This window comes from Capra hircus, chromosome 12 (genome assembly GCF_001704415.2).
Source record: "Capra hircus breed San Clemente chromosome 12, ASM170441v1, whole genome shotgun sequence".
NCBI lineage: Eukaryota > Metazoa > Chordata > Mammalia > Artiodactyla > Bovidae > Capra > Capra hircus.
Window position 1 is genome coordinate 84,062,314 of NC_030819.1, and position 11,640 is coordinate 84,073,953.

General features: G+C 36.3%; 1 protein-coding gene across 3 annotated transcripts in view; it reads right to left on the reverse strand.

The window, feature by feature from the left end:
• The window catches only part of DIAPH3 (diaphanous related formin 3), a 582,111-nt gene that overhangs the window by 263,657 nt on the left and 306,814 nt on the right, over positions 1–11,640 (reverse strand). The gene's annotated exons all lie outside the window — the stretch shown is intronic.

An 11,640-nucleotide genomic window follows, 5' to 3' on the forward strand; every position in this document is an offset into this window, starting at 1 on the left:
GCAGTTAGAGCTGGGAAGTGCGCAGAGAGGGATCCTATCCTGGGTTTGAGAGGGGCTGAGAGAATCACAAAGAACAAGTGGCTAGAGGGCCAGCAAGCTCCGGCCTTCAATCTACCCCCAAACCACATCCAAGCAACACACGACGGGAGGAGCCAGAGGACTTGGGATGTACATTGTTTAAGTTACATGTGAATTCTTTGACCAAACATATTAGAAATTTGAGACAAAGCAGATCGATGGGGCAGCGCTACCAAAACCAGTGAACTTCAGTAACAATCATAAACATCAGTATTTTGAGGCAAGGTCAGGGAAAAAGCAGTGACAGAATATGATAAGATTAAAATAGGAAAGAGTTGTGCCTGTCACAGACACTAAAGGAAAAGCTAAAAACAAAAAACAAAAAACAATGTCACGTGAAGCTTATAGGCCTTCAGAAAGCTATCTGCTCATAATATAATGACTGTTATTGAAGCTTATACGATTTCATTAAGGAGACAGAAAGCTATCTGCTCATAATATAATGACTTATTTAAAATAAAATATACCATACAAAAGCCTGAACTTATTAGACTCCAACAGGACACTACAGATACCACCTTAATAACACAGAAAGACAACCCAGCTAAGTCATCTAATAAAACCGGAGCAACAGAGTTCTCAGGAGATACCTCTGAGAGAGTATCTTCAGATGAACACAACTCTCAGAGTTACTAAATACTTTCTCAGCAAATAATTTAAATATCTAATGTACATATAGTATTCTCCCACCCACTTGACCTGTTAAATGCTTACGCATATACAATCAAGATTCTTAAACCTAAACTAATAGTTATTAAAAAGTCCCTCTACAAAGTACTGTAAGGAATGTCTTAAAATTCCTTGAATCCAAGCAATGTCTTCAAGTTCCCATCTAGAGAAAATATTCTCTCCTAGAAGAAAGCATAGAAACTGTAAGCTCAAAAGGGACAATTTTTTAAAGTACAGGAAACAGTACTAATTATTTTATAGAATGACTCTAGTTATAAAAATAAATTTTAGAAAGACAAAGTGAGGCCTTCTTAGGATACTCATTCTTAGTGGGCACAAATCATTGTTTGGACGTTGTATGCCTTAGCACAGACAGTAGATATTAGCTGTGATTACTTCTCATAAAGTCATTTCATTTGTTATACAATGTTTCCAAATGGACTTACTTACCTGGAATTTGTATCCTTATTTAAATATTACAAATTTACTATTTGTACATAACTATATTGTACTGGACCATTCTGTATGATACTCGATTACTTTTAATTTAGTCTTCAGAACAGTAAGTCACACAAGGGAGCAGTCACATGCACAACTATGGTTATAGCCATTCAGAAGGTGTATTATGGTCCCACAGCCATCTCTGCTTTCAGCCCATGCTCTCATTAATGATTATGAAGTCAGGTATTTGGTACTTTGCCATGAACAAGAATCATGGAATTAAAAACACTTGCTCCTTGGAGGAAAAGCTATGACCAACCTAGAAAACGTATTAAAAAGCAGAGACATCACTTTGTCAACAAAGGTCCATCTAGTCAAAGCTATGGTTTCTCCAGTATTCATGTACGGATGTAAGAGTTGGACTATAAAGAAAGCTGAGGTCTGAAGAATTGATGCTTTTGAACTGTGGTGTTGGAGGAGACTCTTGATGCTGAAGCTCCAATACTTTGGCCACCTTATATGAAGAACTGACTCACTGCAAAAGACCCTGAGGTGGGAAAGATTGAGGGCATGAGAAAAAGGGGATGACAGAGGATGAGAGATGGTTAGATGCAATTACTGAGCTGCTGTTTATAGGGTTGCAAAGAGTTGGACATGACTTAGAGACTGAACAAAAACACCAATAAACAAGGAAAGAATTCTCTAGTACCTGATGTAAAACATTATTATTGCAAAATATATTAATTTTAACATGTATTAATATACTACCTCATGTGCAAATAGAAAAAAGACTACCTAAAAGCCTATATTAAACCGACCCAAAGTATGTTAAAGCATTCCTGCTGACAAGCTCACCATATGGATCCAGCATAAAGTAATTAATTTTCCTAGAATAATATAACCTAGATTTATATGAATAATGAGTCTACCTGGCACTAGGGAAAGGTTCCTCGAAAAAATAAAATCTGTGATGTAATGCAGGAAAAAGTGCTATGAGTTTATGGAAAGTCCAGACAAAGCAAAGTCAGGAAGAATAATGTAAACAGATCTTTTAACACTTTTTATAATTAGAGGTCTTTTTCATATTGTTTTCTTCTCCCAAATTTGAAAAGTTAGTATTTTGACTGAAAATAAACAAATGCATTTTAGTGAACAAAATTACCATATTGGAAAGGAACTTGAGAAATCACCAGAACTCGAGCCTGTTTATAGTCTACCATTCAGCCTACACTGATGTCCCAGACCAAATGGTTTTCCCTTTTATTTAAAAGAAAGAAAAGACCTCAGTGAAACCTCATGTTCTAAGACCTTAATCTTGTGATCTATAAAGATAACAGCAGTTATTTTTCTTATTGGTCAAATCAAAGTCTATTTCTTCAGATGGGATCAAAGGAAAAAGCTTAAAAATTTAAAAAAAAAAATTTTATTTAAATCCTGAAGGTTTCTCCAGCCCTTCAAACTGGACATCTGCACTCTGGTTTTCTTGCTCAAAACATTTAGAACTCTGACTTATCTGCCAAAGTCTAGACTGGATGAAGAAATGGAGAGCTATGATGCTCAAAAAATATTCTCAAAGCTAACAGAAAGTCATTAAAAAAGAAAAAAAGGAAAGACTATTACAAAACTTAACTATAAGATAGCAAATAATTAGAAGGTTAGAACAAATCAGAATTCATTTTTTCCAGAGTTATCGTTTACATATATTACTACAGGGTCTTAGCAATGTAAACTCACAGCACCAAAATCTGATAACACTGAGTTATACTCTGGATATAAAACTAAAGGCATAAAAGAAAAAGTATAAATATTTTGATTTTACTACTATTTTTTGAAGGCAGGGAGTAGTCCTCTGGCAACCATCACATGACCATAGATGTCACATGCCAGAATGAAAACACCTAAGAACAGAGACTGGACAAAATCGAAAGCAATATCCAGAACACAAAGGGTGATTTTTATTTCAAGATTTTGTTCACTGGCAACATTTGCATGGTTGGAGCAGGTACAAAGTAAGACGAAAAGACCTTTAGAAAATCAACGAACCAACAAGCATTGACTGGGTGCCCACTCAGCGCTGCGAGCGGCACAGAAGTCGTGGTTGCTGCCCTTGTGTCATCAAATTCTTGCCATCTGTCTTAAAGGGCAAAAAGGAGGAAAAGTCTTCCAGGAAATATAATCTCCCATAATCTCATTATGGTTATGTTTTTCACGTATAATTTTATCTATTATTTCACGAGGGAGGAAAATAGAATCTATTTGACATTTTTACACCAACTACATTTAACACCATATCTGGTCCTCTTTATTCAGTTTCTTTTACAAACATGGTATTTCAGGAGCAAACTTTTTCAAAACTTGTTGGGTTTTCCCCCACTTCTTGCCTGCAGCCTTGTGCAGGCGCACCTCAAAAGAAGTTTGAGAACACACTCCATATCTTTATTATTCTTCCCTAAAGTTGTTGTAAGACTAATTAACCTAACCCTAGAGTTGTTGTAAGACTAATTAATCATTCATTTAACTTTCTAGCATAAGTAACCTGCTGACTGAAAAGCTACTAGCTGGAGTCTGAATTAACTTATCAATACTGCTTTAAACCTTTACTTTAGATACTTTCTAAATACATAATTATAAGGAATAATGGGACAGTGTTTCCAGAAAGTTAAATGACTCCTGCAAGTTCACAGGGCCAGAGGGCATGAGTCTAGAGCTAACTTGCTGCCAACTAAGCGTGCAAGACACTCAAAGCATCATAACATGAAAATTAACAACTGCAACTTAAAAGCCATCTGATACTCAAACTACTTCTCTCATATTTTCCTACGGACAAGAACAGACTTTAATTTCCCCATAGCAGTTATTAGATAAAGCACTATGGAGACGAGTGGCCCTGTTGTGCACTCCACCTTCTGCTCTTCACATTCCGTTCTTTCCTTCTGGGTGTACCCAATTGCCCTAAATGTTTCCAGATCCACTTTTATTGTCCCCTAGCACTGCACTTGCCACTCACAGTATCATACTAGCTCATTCCTCCACTCCCTGTAAGACGTGTGAGAAGGAGAAGGTGAAGAAAATAAGTGGATCTTTGTGAAAGACAAGATTACAAAAATTGACACAGGGATGGGAGGAAAGTGCCATCTGAGAAGGGAGGTCTAACGACAGACTAAGACCCTTCAGAAAGGGTTTGGAACTTGATTTTCCCAAGCAAACTGTATGAAAAAATATCTTCCTTTTACTGTTTTAGCTGGCCAATATTTTCATGATCTCCAGAATCCTTAGAATTAAAAAAAAAAAGTTCATTGAACTTCAGGAAAGGCATCAAAAACATAGCTATTCAAGTGCCTTATTCCTGGATAGTGCTCAGACTATCAAGACTGTTCTTTTAAATAAATGTGCCCTTATGATAATAAAACTCATAAGCTAAAGTTATTTTTTAAACTATACAACAGCAAAGTACACATGGCATTATTTTTTTACATTTTGCCATAGGAGCAAGATAAAGCCAAGAATTATACAAAAAATATTAAAAGGATAAAATGTATATTCCTTCAGCTTGTCAAGAAATAGAAAATTGCTACAGACATCAGATATACTTTCTCTTTTTGTACAAATGCTTATCAATTCTGGACCGCTAAAGATTTCACAGCAGGTCCAAACGAGTTCTGCAGATACTCAGGATCTGCAAGTTGTGAAGTTAGAGAGCGAGAGGCTTCTTATTTAATTTGGCAGTCTTAGCAAAACCCTCTTCACACATAAGTTTCATATCTGATGAATTAAAAAGCTGGCATAACACCCGGAACCATTCTGGTGTCTTAAATTCATTCACGTCTGCTTCCAGACAATCCGCATGCTAACACAGAAAACCAATGTTTTCATTGCTATCACTAGAACTAAGTTTTGCCTGTTCTTGAAATTTATATAAATGAAACTTTCAGTAAACACTTTTTGTATCTGATTTCTTTCACTCAATAAAATGACTTTGAGATTTGCATACATGTAGTATGATTGAGTATTAAAGACCTCCAGGATTAAAGACCTCCATGCAGGATTTAGGGTGATCCTGAATCTAATGCCGTGCCATTTTAAGGGAAAGGAGAGAGAAAGACACACACAGGAGAAGGAAACGTGAAGAATGGGAAGAAGGAGCAAAGAATGGCATGTTGTTCCAAGTCAAGAAATACCAAAGGCTACCAGGTGCTAGGAGAGAGGCAGAATACAGATTCTTCCTCAGTCTCCAAAAGGCACCAACCCTGCCAAGAGCGTCATGCGGGACCAAAGGTCTCCAGGAGTGTGACAGAAAAAATCACTGTTGTTTCAAGCCATTTCCTTCTAACGGAGGAAATGTTAAGAGACGCAGGTTCAAGCTCTGGGCCACCAAGATCCCCTGGAGGAGGGCATGGCAACCCACTCCAGTCTTCATGCCTGGAGAATGCCATGGAAAGAGGAGCCTGGTGGCTACAGTCCACAGGGTTGCAGAGTCGGTCACGACCGAGGAGACTCAGCATGCACACATGGTATGATGGAGGACTTCTCACAGCATCATTTGGTACAAGGAAGTTCCTTTCTCTACTCACTAGCCTTCAAGTCTTTGTTGAAAATCAACTGATGGTATCTTTGTGAGTCTTCAAACTCTAAACTTTTAAGAAAAAAGTTTATATAGTCTTAAGCAAAAACATTATTGTCTTGATAAAAAATCAGTACTCTAGGTCAGCCAAATTTGCCTTTCTCAAAATTGATTTTGTCCATTCCAAGTCCTTTACATGACATGAATTTTTGTAAAATCTTGTCAGTTACTATTGTAAGACCTGCTGGGACTGATTGAGACTGTATGTATTACGAATCTATAGATCATGAGGGGAAAATGTAATCTTAACAAATTTAGTCTTCCACTCTAGCATGGTATATATATCACCATTTATTTACAACTTCTGTAAGTTCTCTCAGCAATAACTTGGTAGCTGCAGTATAGAAAATTTGCGCATGTTCAGTGAAATGCATCCTTATGTACTTTACATTTTTGATGCTACTGTAAATAGTACTAATTTTGTTTTCCAATATATCATTGCTTAAACAAAAAAATACAACTGATTTTCATATAGTTACTATTTTGTGACCTTCTAAGTTTCCTATAGATTCCTTATAGATTCACATAGATAATAAGTTCACTTACATCATTTCCAACATACAGGCCTTTTATCTCATTTTCTTATTACACAAGTTAGAATATATATTATAATGAAGAAAAGTGATAAGAATAGATTTCCTTGTCTGGGTTCCAAATTATAAATGACAAAGAATTTAATCTTTCACAACTAAGCATGAGGACAGTCCCATGTTTTCCACAGATGTCCTTAGATCAGGTTGAAAAAGTTTTCTATTTTTCCTTGCTAGGAGTTCTTATATATCATAAACAAGATAGAATTCTATCAAATGCTTTTATTTTGTATATAGATATTTGTATGATTTTTCTCCTTATTGTTTTGTAATATGGTCAACTGCATTAATTAATTTTCAAATGTTAAACCAACCTTGTACAAATTGGTAACAATACACTCTTTTTATGCACTACTTGATACAAAAATATCTTACTGGCAATTTTTTCATGTATGTTTATATATGATATGGGTCTGTAGTAGATTACTTTCTGTAATAGTTTCCCTTCTTTGATTACTGATTGAAATTAGAGAATTTAGTTTAATTTTTCCAGTGCTTTCATTTTCATGAATTTCAAAATAATTTCTCTTTGACCCACAAACAATTTAATACTATGTTATCCAATTTTCAAACAGTGAGAGATGTTCTATTACTGTTTTTATCCAATTTAATTTCAATTTAGACAGAAAGCATACTCTTACAAGATCCCAATCTTTGGAAAATTACTGAGATCTATTTTATGTTTCCATATGCTCTACCTTGGTGAATGTTCCATGTGTATTTGAAAAGAACGTATATTTTGCAGTTATATGGGAAATTTTCTATAAATACCAATTGGAACAATCTGGTTGATGGAACAATCTGGTTGATAGAACAGTCTTGCTTTTTCAAATATTTACTGTCTTCTTTTTTGATATACTTTTACTAGAATTAAATGAAAGAGGGGCATTAAAATCTCATTATGACTGGGAAGCTATCTATTTCTCCATTTAATTCTACAGGTTTTGTTTCATGAATTTTAATGCTCTTTATTAGGTACATACATATTTAAGATGATTGTTTCTTGTAAATTACTCCTGTATCCTTGTGTAATGCCACTATCTCTTAAAAGATGATGTCTTGAAATATGCATTCTCTGAAATATACATAGCTATGCTACTTTTCTTATTGCTTATTATGCGTTTTGTATTTGTCCTTTCTGCCCTTTACATCTCTGTTCTCCTTTCCTGCTTTTGTGTTTATCAAGCAATTTTTAGTACTCCATTTTTTTTCTTCTGATTTTTCCTGGTTCCTCTAGGACGAGCACTATGCATCTTTATGTAGTCTATTTAGAGTGACTGTTAACTCAATACTATGCTTTTTTATGGTTTTCATTTCCTGATTCCCCCCTCTAGCATTTCAGTCACACTGCACACTCTGATTCATTTCATGTGTGTCATAATGTTACAACAGTGCAATTCCATTCATCCTCCCCAATCATCTGTGCAACTACCATCACATCTTTTGCTTCTATATACATATAAACACTACCTCGCAATATCATTTTTTAATTATTAGGTTTCTGTTCAATAAATTATGAGAATAAAAAAGCACAGTACATTTATTATTTCACATGGTATTGATTCCTTTTTGTGGGTACCAGTTTTCATCTAGTATAACTTTCACTTGGCCTGCAAGACAAGTTTAGCTCTTCTGGTAGGACAGCTGTGACGGGCACAAACTCTCTGCTTTCATATAATTAAAAGTGTATTCACTTTACCCTATTTTGGAGGGGTATCTACAAAATAGAGAATTTTGAGTTTATAGAGTTCGATTTATTTCAGCATTTTAAATATACCATTCTGTTTGTTGACTTCTGCTTTTGATTATTTCTAGAAAATCAGCTATATCCATCTCCTTATTTTCTCATATGTTTCCTTCAGCCTCAAATTACTTTCTCCCCTTTGTCTTTAAGCAGTTTGACTAGAATGTGCCAAAGTGTCTTTTTCTTTATATTTATCCTGAATGTGGTTTACTAACATTCTTGAACCATAAGTTTATTTTTTCCACTCAATTTGACATTTCTTTGCCTTTATTTCTTCAAATATTTTTCCAGCCAGAATTTCACTCTTTTGTCCAGATGGGATTACAATTACAGGTGTTTAGATTGTAGGTTATACTTAACCTACATATTGAATATTTTAATTCAGTTACTGAACTTTTCAGTTTTGCTTTCCTTTAATTCTCAAAGATAAATTCCTTTAGTTTGTTAAACATATTTATGATATCCACATTAAAGTCTTTACATCTGAAATCTAAAATCTGGCCCCTCTTGTTGATTTGACTGCTTTTTCCTTTGACTATACATTCTACTTTATTAACTTTGAAACTGAAAGTGAAAGTCGCTGAGTACTAGCCCACTCTTTGCAACCTCATGGACTACACAGTCCAAGGAATTCTCTAGGCTAGAATACTGGAGTGGGTAGCCTTTCCCTTCTCCAGGGGATCTTCCCAACTGAGGAATCGAACCCAGGTCTCCTGCATTGCAGGCAGATTCTTTACCAGCTGAGCCACAAGGGAAGCCCATGAATACTCGAGTGGGTAGTCTTTCCCTTCTCCAGTGGATCTTCCTGACCCAGGAATCGAACTGGGTCTCCTGCATTGCAGGCAGATTCTTTACCAGCTGAGCCACAACTTCTTAATTAAATTATAAAATGCCATAATAACTCCTGTGGTATACTACTACTTTGAAGAATGTTCCTTCTTGATGTAGCAGGCAAATTAATCACTGGGTAATCACCTTTAAGTTTCTCCACAGGCTTATTTATAGTCTTAACAAGCTTAGTCTCACATTCTGTGGAAAGCAGGAGGTGTTTCCCTGGCCCCTCTAACACGTTAGGACTTATTCTTCCCAGAAAAGACTGTAGACTTAATTTTTTTAGGGTCAGTGCCACCAAATTTGGAAAACTCAGCAGTGGCCACAGGACTGAAAAAGGTCAGTTTTCATTCCAATCCCAAAGAAAGGCAATGTCAAAGAATGCTCAAACTACCGCACAATTGCACTCATCTCACATGCTAGTAAACTAATGCTCAAAATTCCCCAAGCCAGGCTTTAGCAATACGTGAACTGTGAACTCCCTGATGTTCAAGCTGGTTTTAGAAAAGGCAGAGGAACCAGAGATCAAATTGCCAACCTCCGCTGGATCACAGAAAAAGCAAGAGGGTTCCACAAAAACATCTATTTCTGCTTTGACTGTGTGGATCACAATAAACTGTGGAAAATTCTGAGATGGGAATACCAGACCACCTGACCTGCCTCTTGAGAAACCTATATGCAGGTCATGAAGCAACAGTTAGAACTGGACATGGAACAACAGACTGGCTCCAAATAGGAAAAGGAGGACGTCAAGGCTATATATTGTCATCCTGCTTATTTAACTAATATGCAGAGTACATCACGAGAAACGCTGGACTAGAAGAAACACGAGCTGGAATCAAGATTGCCAGGAGAAATATCAATAACCTCAGATATGCAGATGACACCACCCTTATGGCAGAAAGTGAAGAGGAACTCAAAAGCCTCTTGATAAAAGTGAAAGAGGAGAGTGAAAAGTTGGCTTCAAGCTCAACATTCAGAAAACGAAGATCATGGCATCCAGTCTCATCACTTCATGGGATATAGATGGGGAAACAGTGTCAGACTTTATTTTTGGGAGCTCCAAAATCACTGCAGATGGTGACTGCAGCCATGAAATTAAAAGACGCTTACTCCTTGGAAGAAAAGTTATGACCAACCTAGACAGCATATTCAAAAGCAGAGACATTACTTTGCCGACTAAGGTCCGTCTAGTCAAGGCTATGGTTTTTCCAGTAGTCATGTATGGATGTGAGAGTTGGACTGTGAAGAAAGCAGAGTGCCGAAGAATTGATGCTTTTGAACTGTGGTGTTGGAGAAGAGTCTTGAGAGTCCCTTGGACTGCAAGGAGATCCAACCAGTCCATTCTGAAGGAGATCAGCCCTGGGATTTCTTTGGAAGGATTGATGCTAAAGCTGAAACTCCAGTAATTTGGCCACCTCATGTGAAGAGTAGACTCATTGGAAAAGACTTTGATGCTGGGAGGGATTGGGGGCAGGAGGAGAAGGGGACCACAGAGGATGAGATGGCTGGATGGCATCACTGACTCGATGAACGTGAATCTGAGTGAACTCCAGAGGGTGGTGATGGACAGGGAGGCCTGGCGTGCTGGGATCTTGGGATTGCAAAGAGTCGGACACGACTGAGGGACTGAACTGAACTGAACTGAACTGAAGTGTAGGTACTCCTTTAGGATGTTGGTCATGTTTCCTGAGTTACAACCTTACTGGTTGTTTGAGTGAATGCCAAGTATTTTAGTGAGAGTTATCTCTACTCTGGCAGGGCCAGAACTCCAATGACTCCCAGGAATGATGGACCCCTGGTACGTCTGTTCTACTCTCGCTGTGCAACAGGTGCCAGATGGCAAATCTAGCTCCGCATATGCACAGCCCAGGCTCCAGGGAGACCCCCACAAATTTTTAAAATTTTGTTCCTAAGTATTTTATGGTTTTATTACTGCAAATGGAATTTTAAAATGCTTTTATTACAAGTTTAGTTTCAAAAATACAAAAAACTCTTTACCTAAAGTAACCAAATGTTTCCATTTTGTATCATTTGCTTCATCATATTTTCTCTCTTCCTCTTCATATATATGTATATTAAAGGAAAAACATATGTACATATAATAATATAATACATAACATTTAGCTAAGGTGATGTCCATCAGCTTTTCAAATGTAAAGTTACAATACTTTCTTATATAATGTTATTTATATGAAGATGATTTAAGACTATATAAATAGCATGGATACAATCTATTTTCATCAAATGTTCACCTATGTGTTAAAGGGGACAGCCATTAAATATAGAATATTGGTTATAGTATTCACTCAACTTTACTAAAAATGTATGTTTATAGAACTTTCCAGATGGCTTCAAGAATAAGATAAAAAATAAACAAGTCAATATCTATAGTAATTACACCTTAAGCCACCAGCACAGTAAAATTGCCTAACTCTATACTAACTTAGTTAAATAAGTTCAGTCTCCCATTTTCCACTATGTTTCCAAAACCATCTTAGAAGACTGTATCCAGACTTATATAATGAGATTTGCAGAATACAGGAAATGATTCTCAGGCACTAGATAATACTCAAATCTAAAAATCAACCTTAAAACAACGCTGTCTGCAAAGTGAGCACTCATAAAAGACCTTTTTGCTTATAACTACAAAATCCTTTAGACTT